The 18,113-nt window shown below is 37.4% G+C and overlaps 1 protein-coding gene across 1 annotated transcript in view; it reads left to right on the forward strand.

Annotated features, from left to right (window-relative positions):
* The window catches only part of thrb (thyroid hormone receptor beta), a 96,452-nt gene that overhangs the window by 48,927 nt on the left and 29,412 nt on the right, over positions 1-18,113 (forward strand). Inside the window, exon 2 of the mRNA XM_026347248.1 lies at positions 6,942-7,008. The gene's annotated coding sequence lies outside the window, so the exon portion shown is untranslated. The remainder of the gene's footprint in view (positions 1-6,941; positions 7,009-18,113) is intronic.

Genomic DNA, 18,113 nt, shown 5'->3' on the forward strand with positions numbered 1-18,113 from the left:
TACATGTCAGATGAATTAACCATAGTAAAATTCTAACACAGCACTTGAAAACATGAGTTAATCTAATATTTCTATAGTAAATGAAAATAAAACACTTATCTTCACAATGGGTAATCCGATGTTTAATAATACATTTAAAACATGCATTAATAAACAGATAGCATAGTACATCACAAATTCTTCCATGCCAGTATTTTCTTCTGTGTTTTGAGGCATTGAGCTAGTGTCAGAACCAGAGAAATGCTTCCATATTTGTCACAATGAAATGTTAGCTGAATTCCTTCATCCTTCACTGATATCGCCAGTATTTTTGTCTACTTTTTCTCCAGCGCTGCTTCTGCCTCCCTCTGCATCTTTTCCCTCTTTTTTTCATTGTGAACAGCTTACTGCAGTATCCTTAAAGTCCCTGCATGTGTCCTAAGTTGTCCTCTCTTACCCAGCATGCACTGCAACGATCTAGAGCTCTGTCGGCTCATGATGGGTGCACACTTTTGATGTCGGGAGAGGGGGTGGAGGGACATGCAGACGCTATGATGCTGCTTTATATACTCCTTTCAGTGGTTTCCCTCAGCGCCCACTGCTGTCATCAATTTGAAAAGAGCTTTTTTTTTTTCATTCTTGCCCAATCGTGTCCACGAGGCTGGAAAAAGAGGAAAAATCTTGGTACTACTGCTGAGTTTGTAAACTAGCACGTTATCCTGATATGACCCACAGTCACTTATACAGCGAAATGCACTGTTAGCCTGTCAGAAAGAATGTGTGTGTGTGTGTGTGTGTGTGTGTGTGTGTGTGTGTGTGTGTGTGTGTGTGTGTGTGTGTGTGTAAGGCAGTGACATTAGTAGGTCAACTTATACATGGAATTTAGACATTTTTCTAAATAGTATCTTTGTACAATATTTTACACATTAAATATGTTCATAATATCATCTTCTCAGTACACCATACATAATGGAACAATGCAAGTCTGTTTTCTGAATACCACCACATTGAATATGAAAAACACTTTTAGCTTAAATTCAGGTGGAATGACAGTGTGGCATCAACCGTTCCGCAATTACAGCCATTTTACAGCCATATACATAGACTTTTGGGGATCATGCTTCACTTTTATTCCCTGACATCTTTTTTGTTACAGTGTCAAGACCTTTAACAGGATCGATTGCAGGGTTACGTAGCATCCTGTTAAAAGTCTTGACAGTGTAACAAAAATGCTCTCTTCCATAACAATAGTTGGATCAAAAGTCTTTTTGTAATTAACATTGTCCTTAACTGTGGAAATAGTGGAAACAGTAATCTTTAGCATTATGTTTATATTTGCAGAGTTTAAGCATTAAAACCAAAGTGAGGGTCCTTTAAGAAATAATGGCTTAACTGTTTGCAGCCATTGTTGGTCACTTAAGATGCCGCCCCCAACCCCCCTTTCAATTTTGTTTTACCTTTTCAATGCAAACACAGTGACATCAATGTATGTGTGTTCCGTTAAAGTTGCACATACAGTTTTGTGCCCTCTGGATTGCAGGGTTACGTAGTGGCTGATGTTTTATCAGCTTGTTGTTCAGTGTGGTGCCCAAAGCCTGGAGAAGTACGAGTGCTCACCAAAACCACCAAAGGGCAGAGACGTGCCAAGCTGAGGTTAAAGAGATAGATTTGAATGAGCTGTTGTATCACCTCATATCACAAGTCTGCATTCTTCATCCAAAAAGGGAAAGTAGAAGAAGACCGGACTGCAAATATATAAACTGTAACCAAAGCTGCACTTTGCACTGTCTGCTTAATATATTCACATCACCCTTGCTTACCGCAGATGGTTTATACTGTAGCTGCTTCTAATCCAGAATATTTGGAAGCTGTAAATAGCACTGGGGCCCATTTCACCTCTTTTGCAGTGATTCACTTACCAGATCAACCAATCAGAGTGGTTTTACTCACCAGCGTTAGTTCAACATGCTGAATCATCTGACAAGCCATCGATGGGGGTCCAACCAGTGCTAGCAGTGAGGGACACATAGTAATATTATCACTGTGAGCTAATGTTAGCATTTAGCTCAACATGCTGTGATGCTAAAGTACAGCCTTGCTGTTCTTGTTCTCTGAGTTCGTATGTTTAGAATACATGGGATAGACTCTCAAAACGTTTAGTTTTTCCCTGAAAAAAGAAGTCGCAGAATTGTCAGGTTGGTTTTCCCCAGCATTTTGTACGATGACATATCACTGTCAAACTGTCACTGCCCTGATCCTTTGGAAAATGATTATCCTACATATTTATGTACACTGTACATAAACAGTGGTGTTTAGGAATGTAAACAAACAAATTAATACCTGTCCCTCTCACATTTCTTTCACCTGTTTTAAATTTTTCCTGTAACTTGAATCCAGGGGCTACAGAAATCACTTACATTTTCAAGACCAACGAAAACAGTAAAAGTTAGACCTCTGTGCTAGCTACGGTGATGCTTCACAAGAATCCCCAAGCACTGAATCTTTACACTCTGACACAAGGCAGAGATACATGTTTATTTTTTTGTTTAAGATTAATGACCTGCATCATAACTACAAAGTCAGGTCCTCCAGTCACTTACACATAATGAATTAATGTCATCATGACCCCAAGCCTGATATACTGTATATTTTATCACAACTTTCTCTGTGTTTCATTGTTGACTCTCCGGTGTTTTATATGTTTATGAACATGTTTATACACAACAGAAGTTCTCTTTAGTTTGTTTTTAACTGAGTGGACAGAGGAGGAAAAAGCAACAGTGATTAAAACATTTTGTAACCTGAGGTGCTGTTTAGGCTATGTCTCCAAAAAGCTGACAAAGGCACATCATGTGCCTGCAGCTAAACAACAGAAATGTGCAAAAATACTGTTGTAAACAAATGGAGAGAGATGCTGCTCACTGCAGAAAAGGTGACTAGGGGGGTGATCATCCCTGGAGCTACTGTTTCTAGCACAGAAACACAGCAACATGCAAAAGGTCATTATGTCATTTATTTAAATGTTTGTGAGTGAGTTTTGAAAGCCCATCGTAAAGAAAGACTGAACGATGTGCAGACTAAATGGGAATCATGTACAATTAGTAATCAATTACGTCACTGAAAAAATGCAGGGCTAAACTGTAAATGATATCCACCCCAGCATATTTGTTTTAGTAGTTATTAAGTAGTTATTGTACTTTGACAGTGTTTGCACATAAAATTACTATTTTATAACATCCTGAACACCTCGCAGCTGATGACAGTCTGCTCACGCTACACCTTCTGTTACTTTCTTAACCTGAAATCTGCACACTTTTCGTGTTGCGTATTTTCTAAATGTTGTGGAAATGCATAAATGGTCATCTGTTTTGGGGTCCTACACCTACTAAGTACAGTCCCACCCACCCTAATTTAGCTGCCATAGCTCCACTTGCAGCTAGTGCTAGTTCTGAGGGTTCTTGCAGAGCTCGATATGTCTCAGGATTTTCAGGTAGGTTGTTGCTGAAGGACAGTGCTGTTCCAAATAGTCACAGTTAAGCCCATAGGAAGACTTCCACAAGCTGGCCAATCAGCTTGCCGCCTTAACACACAGAAAAGTTGATTTTCAAGTGAAAATCATATAATCTTCTCCTAGTTAGTAATTACATACTTTATTGATCCCCTTGGGGAAATTGTGGTTGGACAGCTGCTAGACAGTACATATCTGGCAGTACCCAAAGAATCGAACCACTATTCATTCAGTTCATAGACAACTGCTCTACCACCTGCGCTACTGTCCCCACAATGGCAATAATGTTATATTTGAACTTGAATTTCAACTATGTACTTTTTGTTCTAACAATACGCAAACACTAGCCTCAAATGCGTTTCAGCTTTAGATATGTTTCTAAACTGACAACATTTAAAACTAAGCCTATTCCAGTTTGAAACTGAGTACTCATTTCTTGCATTGATAGTAAAGTACTTTTTCCTATCAGGATAAATACACAATACTAATTACATTGGAAACATGAAGTGGGAACTTTTGAGTTGGAATCGTAGACAGAAAGGCTTGCATTCATTTAGTTTCCCACAGACCACTTGACACACCCCTGCAGGAAAATACTGAAGTTAAGATTTGCCCTCTTGCCTTTGCTTAACCATTTACAACCATTACAGTTGAGCCTGTCAACTCTCATCTAAGTTCTTTTTCTAGACCTTCTCCAGATGCAGTCCGAGTAGATGCAGTACATTTGATCTCACTTTTCTTAAGTACAAATCATTCATACTTTTACCTCACTGCACTGGAACAGATGAAGATGACTAACAGCACAAGTGGATGCTGTAAATGTGCGTCACATTGTCAAATATAACTCATCACCATGGAAACTGAGTGTATCAGTGGGTGTTTTTTTCACAACTCTCTGTCTCTCTCTTAGACAAACATACACTTTCTTTCTTTTTATCCTTCTCTTTTTGTCTGCCTGAATGGTGTATACACATATTTCTGCCTAGGTAATAGCATGGCAGGCCAGAGTCATGTGTGTCAAAATCATTTTTTTAAACATCTTTAGTTTTTATGGAATATTTTCAACTAAAAGAATCAAGACCGTGGAATATATTACATGAAGTCAATTAAACTACAGCATATTGTCATTGTCACATGCTTTTATGCCCTTACCAAATATATTTAGTAACCAAAAATAATGAGAGCATGTTTTATTGCACCGTGGTTACTTGTCGCTTGCTATAATTGGAAAGCCATTAGAAGCAATAGGAAACTATAACTGTGGCTCTGTACCTCTGCCCCTTTTTGTCTATACTGATATATATTATATTCTGATAAGTTTATGCCAGATAGAATGCAATTTAATACGAGTGTTTTTGAGAAATAATATGCACCAGAATGGAATATACATGAGGTCACAGTGACCACTAAAGTCTAATCAGTCCATCTTAGAGTCCAAGTGGACGTTAGTGGCAAAGCATTTCTTTCAAGGCGTTCCTCTGTCCATTCTTTCAAGTCCATTCTTGTGAATACCACAAGAATGGACTTGAGGTCACAATGACCATGATCTATAACTTGTACCTAGAAATCTGACAGAAAACAACATAATAGATTGTACATGAGTTTAAATAGACATTAGGTTTCCATCTCCTCCAAAGAGAAGAAGCTGACAGCTAAAAACAGAGTTAAAGTTTCTTAATTTTTTCAAAGAACTCAAAATGTATTGTCTCTTATTTTACCAAACATTTAGTCGTTGGTACTAAAACCACTGAAATTCTACTATAGTCTTTGCCAATTTCAATATCATAGAGATTTTTTCTAAACGTTTGCATTCTCACACGGAGCTCAATCAGATAAAGTCCGGAGATGTTCAGGGTGTGCATGTGTAAAAGCAGCTTTTGGATATTATGATAAATAGATACAGTGGCAAGAAAAAGTATGTGAATCTCTTGGAATTCCATTTTCTGCATTAATTTGTTTCTGATCTTCATCTAAGTCAAGAGTATTAAGAAATATAGTGTGCCTAAAGTAACAACACAAAACTTATTGTGATTTTCTTCATTTCATGTCTTTATTAAGAACAACCATAAAAACCTCACAGTGTGAGTGGGAAAAGTATGTGAATAATGCCCTGAATAAAGCTAATTGGAGTCAGGTGTTAGCATAAGTTTAATTAATTCGGAGGTGTTAGAGCTGCTTCGACTGACTGAAAACACTCTAACTTTTTGAGCTTGCTCTGCACAAGAATAATACGTTTATGTGAGCCATGCCTCACCAAATGAAGCTTTCAGAGGATCTACGATCAATAATTGTTGATTTACATAAAGCTGGAAAGAGTTACAAAGTGATTTCAAAGACTTCACAGGTAAACAATCTACAAATGGAGACATTTTGGGATAGGGCGGCCAGTCAAATTACCCCAAGAGCACAATAAACACTCAATACTAAGGTAAAGATGCAACCCTTGCAGGACTATGTCTATGGGATTAAGACATGAAAGATCTGATTTTTTTTTTTTTTTTTGTGTTATTATTTTACTCACATTATATTTATATCTGTCAATACAATACTGGGAACACAGCAGGCATGTAGGTGTACCTTCACAGACTACCCAGTTCGTGCAAATGAATGAATGCATGCAGATGAGGCATGAAAAGAATATGAACCAAGGAAATATGTAAATGAGCATTACATACAAACATGACTTAATTATGTTGTACTGTTATGGATAGAGAGTATTATTAAAACAATTATTCATTTTCAGATGGAGTTGCGGCATTGCATCCTCTAGACTAGTTGCAAATGCACAGAAAGGCATGCACACTCACACTTGTTTTTGTGTGGACGAGTGCGTTAAAGATTGCCACAGAGCACAGAGGGAGGAAAAGCATTCTCATTAGAGTGCCCATTAAGTCTGATTACAAGTGATTATTGTCTGTTGGAGAGAGATGACCAGTCCTGTCCTGCCACTGAATTAATGACATAAACAAATGCTTTCCTTTCTCATCACAATCAAACCACCTCCTGTTGTTTTTTCCCCCTTTTGCCCTTGAGATCTCACCACAAACACAACTTCCACTTTTTTTTTCTTTTTGGTAAAACCAGACTGGAGCCTTTATTTCTGCATTCCTGCACATTGTTTTTTGTCAGTGTTGTTATTTTTAAGTTTCTTTCCAATGTGTCCTTTTCTGAAACTGATTCAATTTTTTTTAACTTCCTTTCAATTTCAAAGAGGTGAAGAGAACACAGGCAGAAACCTGGATTCTGGGCGTATTAATGTCTTTGCCATCTCTAGTATGAAGCTTTTACTCTATTAAACTTTCTCACTGCCTCTGTACATGTTTTATGCCATGGCAGAATGTTTGCAATCGTTTGTAGCCAACCTAAGGACCTACTAGTTTTCGTGGCTGGGATGTGATTTGTGCCTCAGTTGGTTGTTAGTCTGACCATGCTATATGTGTGTGTGTTTTTGTAGGTGTTTCTCTCGGGGAGCTCAGCAGCTCCTCAGTGCTGCCTGGAGTCAGACTTTACCACTTCCTCTGGTAAGACTTTCATGTTGTTCAATTCCACACAGCCAGAATCCTGCACCATGTAGAATGTCAATACACAGCGTCTCTACTCCACTAGACCTCCCTGCTGTGGCCAAGGCACACACATACACACACAAGTTGTGATAAATGTAATGAAGCTCAAATGTTGGCTTCATTTCAGGCTAAATCAATGTGTGCTGGACTGGTTATCTGTCTGTTTATTCTGTTGCTTGTTAATGTTAAACTGACTTTTAGCACAGCAGTGTCATAAGACAGGTACCACACTTTAACCTTTATAAATATTTATTTTGAGACAAAAATATTACATTTTTTCCATTAGAAAATATTTTAAATTATAATAATTTTAAATAATGTTCTCATAATTTCAGTTTACCATTGCTTTTTCTTTGCATCATGACAAACTTTTCTTCTTCCCTTTTTCTATTTGTGGCAGAAATGGGCTTTTGCATTAAACATCATGTGAACACAAATTTATAATAGATTCCCCTAATTCCTAGAGCATCATTATAGTTCATTTTGGGTGGCATTTGTGCCATTTGGTGATTTTTAATCCAATATTCATTCCTTTTAGCTGTTTAAGTTTAAACTGTCTGGTTTTTGCCTTCTCTTGAGGGGAAATATCTGGCTCTGTAGTTGCTAAATGTCACTATCCCACTACCCTGATTCCTCTGAAACCCACTGCATAATGTGGCCAAAAACTATTCTATGGAAGTGGTAAGAGGTAACCAAAAAAGTTGTGATTTGTTGTGACATGACTCACATTATCATTTTTTATTCTCTATAGTTTCTGTAAAATATCACTTATTGCCATTTTGAGAAAATAGTTCATAGGTTGGGACAGAGGATCATTTATGAATTATTGAATTATTAACAGTGTAACTGCAGCTATAGTGCTAATAATAATGATAAAGTAAAAAATAATTAGCTATGTTGTACTGTATCACGTCACATTCAAAGCAGCCATAACTTTATTTGCTGCAAGTTTTGACTTTCTATAGTATTTATAGTTTGCTTTACTGTAACTTATACTAACAAATCACCAGTAGAAGGTTTTCCTCACTACACTCTTGCATTTCAATTCTTCTGGTCTCAGTTTCACTTGTAGTTGGACTTTTGCATGTTCTTTTGTATTATATATTTGTACAAAGTAAGTTATGAGAATAAATTAATGCTTTTAAAAAATTTCCAAACCTAAGACAACAGATCAAATGTCAATCATCATCAGTAATGTGAAGTGAGTAAAAAATATGCTCAATTTGAATTGGATCCCATTAACATGTTTAAAATATGTTGAGACAGAGACACCTGGCACCTTAGCACCTGGACCCTTATACTGCTGAGCCATGCTGTTGGAATATATGTACAGTGTGGTTTGATTTGCTAAAATAAGCAAGACCTTCTCGCTCTCTCTCTTTCTCTCAGTTTTGGGTGCAGCATTCTATTAATTCACCAACAATCTAGAGAATTAGTGGCCTCTCCTCTGTCTTGAAACACAGAAGACCTATACTATACTACGTGCTGTCCCTAAATACTTCACATACTAGATGGCTACAGATAGCTGCAGTACACTCTGCACTTTACCTAAACACAGCACAACAGAGTTCAGTTTTGGTCTCAGTTTCAGAAATGTTACACTTTTTTCCCAGATGCTGGCATTAGAACTATGCACTGATACCAAGCTGGATGTCCATGATTAAAAAAAAAAAAATCGAAATTTGACACACCACACCAGAGGACAACTTTCAAATTGCCTTCAGTTTCTTTCTTTCTGTCTGGATCTTCTTCTGCATGTATGCATTTTGATTGCATGGTGGAGTTTTAATTTGCATTTGTGGATGCAGCAATAAGCTGTGTTTAGTGGCAAAAAATTCTGGACGCTTTCCTAATCATGTCTGTTTTAATGCAGTGCTGCTTGAACACCACAGCCATTCAGGATTGTTTTTTGTCCTTGTACTTTGCTGACGAAGATTTCTTTAAATCTTTTACTAATATTATTATTATTACATACTGTAAATTAAACAATAACATTTCCAAATTTACTTTATTAAACAACTTTGTCTTTTTGCCCCCTTTTTTTCGCATAACATGTTATGTTATTTTTAAAATAAAATCACATTTATTAACATTCAATATGGCATTTTTATACAATTTTTTATCAAATATAGATTGACTTTGAAATTATTATAAATCATTGCATTCCATTTTAGGAAAATGATTCATATAAACTAGTATGTATACTATATAATTATTCCTTAAAAATCATCTATTATTAGCAAGTGTCAGTCCTCTGCATCAATCTGGCATGGCTGTTAAATGAAGTAAATAATTTTATAAGGCTAATTGATTGATTAGCCTTGATTGATAAGAAAATTCTTTTGCAATTGTGCAGTTGAACATGGAGCATGGCATTCGTTAGTATCTGAACATCAGGAGTTGGTTGTTTGTTTAAAGGTTCAAAATGGCCAGAAAGAAAGAACTTTAATTAGAGATCTGTTAGTCTATTGTTGTCCTTAGAAAGGAAGGCTACTCAATGCTAGATATCTTCAGATCAAACAGAAGAACATTTGTGAGACACAGAACAAATTAAAAGATGCTATAACAGTACTTAAAACCTTTTGTCAAGCATGGTGGAGGCAGCGTGATGGTCTGGTGGTGCTTTGGAGGTGGTACAATAGGAGATTTGTACAAAGTAAAAGGGACCTTGGGGAAGGAAAGCTTTCAAAATTTACAGCTAGAATGCCTAAGGTCTACCAGGCTTTTTTCTTCATAATATTCACCAAAATCATTATTTTAAATTCTGACAATGTCAGCATGTCTTGTTCTTTTGCTATATTCCTTTGTCAGACCAATTTCATTTGTGTTTCCTTGGAAAATGATTAAAATATCCAAGTGACCGGAAACTTTAGAGAGGTAGTGTATGTATATATAAAACACCAAGAAACAATGTTTCTAAGAGCTGGAGAAATTGGATTTCTCAAATCTCCTGGGTGAAATAAAGAAACCATGTTTCTAATTTACATGATCTTTAAGATATTACATTATTGCAAAAGGACAACTATAACTTATTCAAGTTCTATTTTCACAGTTATCTGTATGATATCCATATTATAGTGTGTTTTATTGCTGTAGTAGTATTTGTGGTATCCCTAGCACATCTTGACTTTAAATAGCACACTTTAATATTTTTCTGAACCCTTATTTGCTCATAATCATGAAACATCAAAGAAACTCCCAGTTCTAATGAACCGCAGCAAAGTTCCAAAATGTTATTAGACTTTAAAAACAATGGGTGCTTTGTTCTCCATTCTCCAATTAAAAAGTGTCACATGGGTGCTTTAGACCACATGTTGCCTATAAAAAGCACAAAATGCGAACTGCTCATTTATGGCAAAGAAAATCTTGCTGTGCTCAGGAATTGCTGTCACTTTTTTAAGCAACATCCAAAACACACAACAGTGATTGATTTGCTACTGGCTAATTTAAAGAAAATAACACAATTATGGCTGTTATTTTTCACCATTATGTTAAAGCAGCTTTTACATTTACCTTACTGCCTTATAAATTCAGCGATCACAGTAAGTCTACAGTATGTATCCATTTATATAGCAAAGAAAGATGCTGACTGGCTGTGTTGCTGATTTCCAAATAAATACCCCCTCCTCTTGGTTTGGGAGCTGTTTTGGTAAGGATTAAGCAACGGGCCAGCCCTCACCTGTTGGTTGAGGTCCAGAGCAACTCAGGTGGGAAATGTTTTTAGCACAACTAAAATAATGTAGCAATCAGATGATACCCAGCTGGCCTGCCATGGGGATCCGTGAAGATCTCCCCTGACTGAGCCTGATTTCGATTTACTGCTGATTTGCAGACACACTGCCAGCCCCTACCTCCATGTTTCTTATATGTATTATGATAATGTGGGGATAGTTGTAGATATGTTAAATGTTTTTTTTATTTTTTCTCCTCTTCTTCTTTTATTTATTTATTCTTTCTTCTTCCTCTTTGACACCGGATAACCCCTCAGTGTGAGGCTTTTTGACATCAGCTTGTGTTTTTTGTTTTGTTTTTTTTTCCAGCAACTAGAGAACTTAGTGTAATATGATAAGTACAATGGAGACTCCCAAACAAAGTCATTGAGTTGATTCCTCTATCGGGCTGAATTCTTTATTGAAAACACCATCTGCTGTCCTTTTTGTGATACCAGTTGCCATGATGACGAGCCTGTATCATGTTGCACAGTGTGATGCAGCTTCGTAAATTAAGTATTAGAGAGCCCCGGGCATAATGGTTGGCACATTAAGATTTACTCTTATCTGAATGCCATGCTATGACTATTGTTTACTGCTGCTTGTCAGTGTTGATTCATGATGCAATAGACAATCAGATTACCACTGAAGACTGTTACGAGGGCTGACATTTAGACTTAGATAAGGTCCTGATGCCCTTTTGGGGAGTTTGCAAAACAACTACAGTTACTGGTCTGACTTTGATGCATAATATGCAGCTGTTTATTTAAGTTTGTTTTTTGTGGTGTCTATTTGGTGGAAAGGTCTCAAATAGGCAGGATGCTAAAGACATTCAGTCAGTTTCTACTGTATATATAGCAGCCTCAGCAACCCATATAAGATTTCAGTTGGTGTTATCCCAAAAATTGTTTTTCAGTGGCAACTGACTTAATGTTCTTGAAGACGTTACACCTTCATTTTCAGTTCAGAACTGATGAAACCTTTTGGTAAAATGTCTCAAAGAGTTTAAAGCAAGTTCAGTTGCCACTGAACAGCACTTTGTTGGATAAACATGACCTGGATGACTGAAAATCATCACAGACATTTAGCTACACATTTTGGTGTTAATCTTATTAATGCTCAGTCGTTCAGCACTGTTTGCTAAATTCTGAATTTAGATTTTCAGAGCATCCCTAGTGGGTCAATGTGAAAATTATCTGAGCCATTTGTTGTAATTTAAAAGCATTAATCTCTCTGGGCTCCAACCCATGTTGATGGAACATTGGGTTTCAGTGGTGTCAAAAATATTTATTGTGCAACAAGAATTGACATGCAATCTCACCAAATAGATTTTTTCACACCTATTGGATGATCATAACCTGTGATGTAAAACTACATTTCCAATATTGATACTGAGGGTGTAAACAGCAATAAAAACTTTGCAGCACCATGTAGCTGGAGGATGATGTTCTTTTATTTTACTTTCTTTTCCAGTCCAAATGCTTTGGACATTTGCATTCTCATGTGAAACACCTTCAGGAAATGTCTAGATAAGTTCAGGGAAATATGCACTCACGTGTTTAGGAGCTTGATATTGTAAATCCTAGAAGTCCAGTACCCTACAGTGCAGTATGCTTTGTGTTGACAAAAGCTCAACCAGGCTCTGGTGTTTTGTCTTAAAATAATGTAAAATAAAATATCAAATGAAGACTTTTTGACCTGAATCTGTGTTTGCATATCTCCAAAAACATCAGAGCAAATATCAATAAAACTACCATATATTTGAAATATGGACACTTTCTTGTTTGGAAAAAATACTGTATCAACGTAATTTAGAAAATACACTACAGCTGTAGAACACAAGACCTAGAGTCAAATTCTTCACCACTTGCAACAAGTTCCATTGAACTGCATGCTGTGAAACATGTTCCCACAGTATCATCAATTAAATGGGGGAAGCTACTTGGGTCATTTGCACTAATGTGGCTATGGTAGATGCAGGCTTTGAACTTTTAAATTGAAAAACTACTTGGATAGTGAATGGCAACTTGCTCAAGCTGTAGTAATAAAATTGGAAGCATTCTTCTTCTTTTCCTTTCAGCTGTTCCCTTTCAGGGGTCGCCACAGCGAATCATCTGCCTCCATTTAACCCTATCCTCTGCATCCTCTTTTCTCACACCAACTAACTTCATGTCCTCTCTCACGACATTCATTAATCTCCTCTTTAGTCTTCCTCTAGACCTCCTGTCGTGCAGCTCCAACCTCAGCATCTATTACCAATATGTTCACAATCTGACATCTGAACTATTCCAAACCACCTCAATCTGTCCTCTCTGACTATATCTCCAAACATCTCACATGTGCTGTCCCTCTGGACTCATTCCTGATCTTATCCATATGATCCGTGATCACAAGCTCTGCTACCTCCAGCTCTGCCTCCTCTCTTTTCTTCAGTGCCACTGTTTCCACTGTACAGCATTGCTGGTCTCATCACCGTCTAGAACAACTTATTTTTCATTCTCACTGATACTCTTTTATTAAAATTCCATTATGCTTGTACATGCCTCTTCACCTCTTTTTCCACACTCGTGCATTGCTCTGCACTGTTGACCCTAAGTAGTCAAAGTCCTGCACCTTCTTTACCTCTGCTCCCTGTAATCTCACTGTTCCACTTGGTTTCCTCTTATTCACACATAAGTATTCTGTCTTGCTGTGGCTAACCTTCATTCTTCTGTATTCCAGAGCAACATTACCTCTCTAGATTTTCCTCCACCTGCTCCCTGCTCTCGCCACAGATAACAATGTCATCTGCAAATCACAATCCATGGAGATACCTGTCTAACTTCGTCTGTCAGCCTGTCCATCACTTTAACAAACTAGAAGGGACCCTGAACTGGCCCTTGATGCAGACCCACCTCCACCTTCAACTCCTCTGTCACACCTACAGCATGCCTCACCACAGTCTTACAGCTCTCATACATGTCCTGCACTACTCTGCCACTCCAGACTTCCTCATACAAAACCAAAGCTTCTCTCTCGGCACCCTGTCATACACTTTCTCTAGATCTTTGAAGACACAATGCAACTTCCTTTGCCCATCTCTGTACATCTCCATCAGCATCCTCAGAGCAAATACGGGATCTATTGTACTATTTCTAGACATGAAACCATTTTTTGGTCACAAATGCTCACTTCTAGCCTAGCTTCTATTACTCTTTACCACAACATTGTATAGCTCGTCAGCTGTATTCCTCTGTAGTTGCCATAGCTCTGCACATCTCCCTTGTTCTTAAAAATTTGCACCAGTACACGCTCCTTTATTGCTCGGGCATCCTCTCACGCTCCAAGATCTTTTTAAACAAAATAGTCGGACACTCTATTGCCACCTCTCCTAGACACTTTCATACCTCCACAGGTACGTCATCATGACCAACTGCCTTTCTACTCTTCATCCTCTTTAATGCCCTCCTCACACTTCACTCTAACTAATCTTTGCTACTTCCTGCTCCACAAAAGTCACCTCTTCTACTCTTTTATTTTTCTCACTTATCAACTCTTCAAAGTACTCCTTCCATCTTTCAATCACACCCTTAGTACTTGTTAATTAATTTCCATCCCTATCTTTATTCACCCTAACCTGCTGCACATCCTTTCCATCTCTATCTCTTTGCCTCGCTAACATGTACAAATTCACCTCTGCTTCCTCAATGTCAATGGTAAAATCTGAACATGCAACATATCGCATTTACAAGTAACGGTTTTACTGAGAAGCAGTTTGAAGATGTGGAAAGATAAACGTGGCTGGGGGTGGCGGGACTTTTGGTCAAGTCATTGACATGCCTTCTCCCTCTCAGTGGGACATGGTGATAGCTAGACATTACATTACAGTAAGTAAAATACTCTTCTCATTTGGAATGTGGGGGATGTCGATACAAAGCAAGTGTGTTTTCCATTAACTTTATGTCAAATGCAAAGAATGTTAACTTTTTTCTTGAGCTTCTGCCCCATTCTGATGACTTGTTGTATTGTGTTTCTCCTCTCAAAGATCTGTTGCCCTTGTTCATGCTGGCAAAAGGTTTTACAGGGTAGCGCTGGCATTTTAAAAAAGCATGTAAAACTAACTAATAACAGGCATAAAATGAAATCTGTTCAGTCAAAAGTCAACTGAAGTTGTTTTTATCTGTGTGTAATGCTGTCGCATTTGCAGTACTCAACGCAACAACATTAGGGTGATTAAGGGCATCCTTGTCTTTCACCTCACATCTGATCAAATGTAGCTTTATGTGTAAAATAGTTCATGTTAATAGTGAGAGACAACCCCAGCTTCTTCCTCATTAGGGACCCATTTCTAGTTTCCTGCCTGAGTGTTTCTTGTGAATAATTTCACAATGTTCTTTTTGTATCTGCTCCTGTCTGTCTGGGTTCTTGCATCAGGTGTATGTCCATAGTAAGCTTGGGGTATGCTTGCTTTCATGTTGTAATCATTCTCTTCAACCATGGTGAAACTGAAAGTCATTCTTGGAAACCCACAGAATCTTTACGTGAGGGTGATGTAGATAGACTGATCGAAAGTGCCAATAGGACATAATCACTGAACAGTGTTTTTCTGAGGATGAGATTTCAAATTATAAAGCTTGTTTGTGAAACAATACTTCTGGGAGTTAATTTAAGATTTTTTTTTAACAAAGCAAACAGCCAAATGTAAGTTTGTCTGTTTTTTTTATAATTAAGTCTGTTATCAGTGCCCATGTAGCCCCATCAAAGAAATTAAAGGGATATTATGTTGCTATCACACTTGCATTAAGTTTGGGTACTTACAGGGCATTGACTGCAGTGACTGATATACTATTTCAGTACCCAGAATGGGTCAAGTTCCAAAAACACTCAATAATTCACTATAATGCAACCAGAGGTGTATTTTTGTTAGGCCCTGCCTGATAAACATTTCAGTACACTTCGCCCCAGTTTGTCATGCAGACTTTCCATTAAAGCTGCATTAGTTCAGTTTTTCAGCACGACATTAACATGTTATCCACACTGTACAGGGTGCGGGAGAAGAGTGTTAGACTCAACTGTGGACCGGATGCCAAAACAATTAGGTGAAAGACAATTAGGTTTCACATACAGCGGCATCATGGGTAGTGTTACTCTGATGGCAGGTTACTATGAGCAACCCCTTTCAAATTACACACAGTAATTTCAATAGTTGTTAATATAAAAATGATTAGTCCAGCTTTAAAAAAATAGCACCCTGATCATCATCAGGTGAGACGAGACCAAGCTTTTTAAATTATGTATAAAACAGCATTTTAACATCACATTAACAAGTGTAATATAATGTATAATACATTTTTTCAAGTTGCATAATTTGTTGTTAGCACTTTCAGATGTAGGTGAGGTAAAACATTTGATCAAGGTGTGTTAGTGAGTTTATATTTCTTTTCCATACTGGACTGTTTGTTTTGTGTGCTGCAGTATAACACAGTAAAGTACACTGTGTTCTTGCATGTCTTGTCATTGAGGATGTGGTTTCTGTTGTGGAGAAATCATGTGTCCCAGTGTAGAGGAGGAAGTGCTCACCCACAGGCTTCAGAAGGCCGTGTTAACCATGAATGAACCAGACTTCCAAGCACAGACTCTCTTTGAGTGTTTGCAGTTGTGAGAAGTTGTGAAGAACAAGGGTCTGGCTATGGTTAAGAGCTTTACTTTCTAAATCAAGTGCAAAAGGTTTTGATTGGACTCTAATTACAGCAACAGTTACAGCAACTCAGTAGAGTCTGAAACTTGATAACTCTGGCGACCCCTTGAGTATTGCAAGGGAAGTGTTTCACATTGTCAGTGTTATGGACAGTTGATGCAAAGCTGAGTCACTAACTTGAATGACTCACTCTTTGGCTTTTGCTGTTTCTCAAATGATGGTGTTGCTGGTTTCTATTAGTCAGTTCAAAACAAAGCAAAACAAATTAGCTGTAATCTGTGTATTAACTGTGGAAAGTTATTTCATTTGTTACCAGTACAGTCACTCGGTCCATTTAAAAAAAAAATTGAATTAAGTTAGTTATCTTGATGCAAGTGCAGTAGTCTGACTTGCATTGTCTTGTTTTAAGTACAATCACTCTATACAGAAATACTGCATTATAAGAAAGGGAAATTATCTCACTCTAATAACCCAACAAACTAGTTTTCAATTTTTAATATACAAATTACATTCTGATTTGGCATTTTCAGTCGGCGTGTTCTCGATCCTTTATGTGGTCTTAATGGATGTATGAAGCGGGCTGGATACAGTGCCACCACATAGCCTTGCTGCTATCTGGTAACAAAGTTCAAAGTATCAAAGTTTTTGACACTAGGTTTTTTGGAATGATTGAATGTAATGTGATTCTCATACTTACTTAAATGTAAATTAAGGACTTTTGATAGAAACAGGCTCTAAAACCTATCTTAAGTCAAAGAGGTGCTGTTAAAGCATCATGTAATCCAGATTTATGAAACATTACTGGCAGCAGAACAAAACTATTCAACACTAACTGAAGTTGCATATTGTGCTTTAAAAACTTAAGGCAACATTAACTTGGCAGTTGGCAGTTATGTTGTGTTAAAGTAAGATAGTACAAATCTAATTAAGTACTAGCTTAAGTTAACGCCACCATAAGGTAATGCCAACTTAAGTTAGCATGAGCTTAAATTAGCATCAGACTAGTTAGCTTCAATTGCTAAGTTTGGATACATATTGTAGTTTTAATATAGTATGTATCTGATACATTAAAATAACACATGCAGGTCATTGCATATCCAAAATTATTCAGTTAACATATTAGTAAAAGAATGCTACTCTAATCGGCATGAAGCAGAGATCAAACATGTAATTCTGTTGCTGGAACTACAAAAACAGAGTCCCCTTGCACAGAGCATAAAAGCTCTTTGGGTGAGTTGACACACCAGGCTGCAGAGAGCAAGGCAAGGTTCAGTTTGGCATGTCATCAATTACTCACTAAATTATCATTCACTAGAAAAAGCTGATGGGAGCTGAAGTGAACATTTGTCAGTAGTTAAAGTTAAGATCAATGTTTAATACAATTCTACTGTGCTAAAAAGAAAAGCAAATATATTTACATTTTATTGTGACTGGTGTGTGTATGCCCATTGTATCTTTGTTCAGTCTTTACATACTAGGTCTACCCCAAAAGTACTAATGTTATTCAAGCTGTGTTGATGTATAAGTAAAGGCATTGGTGTCCGGTAAGGATGGTGAAGTAAGGACAGCATGAAAGCTGCAACATCCCCACTGCTCCATAGACACACAAAGGCTGTGGTTTCAGTTTCTCAGCACTTTCTCATCAGGGAAGAATGTGGATTCTTTCAGGGCTTTGG

This window comes from Anabas testudineus, chromosome 11 (genome assembly GCF_900324465.2).
Source record: "Anabas testudineus chromosome 11, fAnaTes1.2, whole genome shotgun sequence".
In the NCBI taxonomy this organism is placed as follows: domain Eukaryota; kingdom Metazoa; phylum Chordata; class Actinopteri; order Anabantiformes; family Anabantidae; genus Anabas; species Anabas testudineus.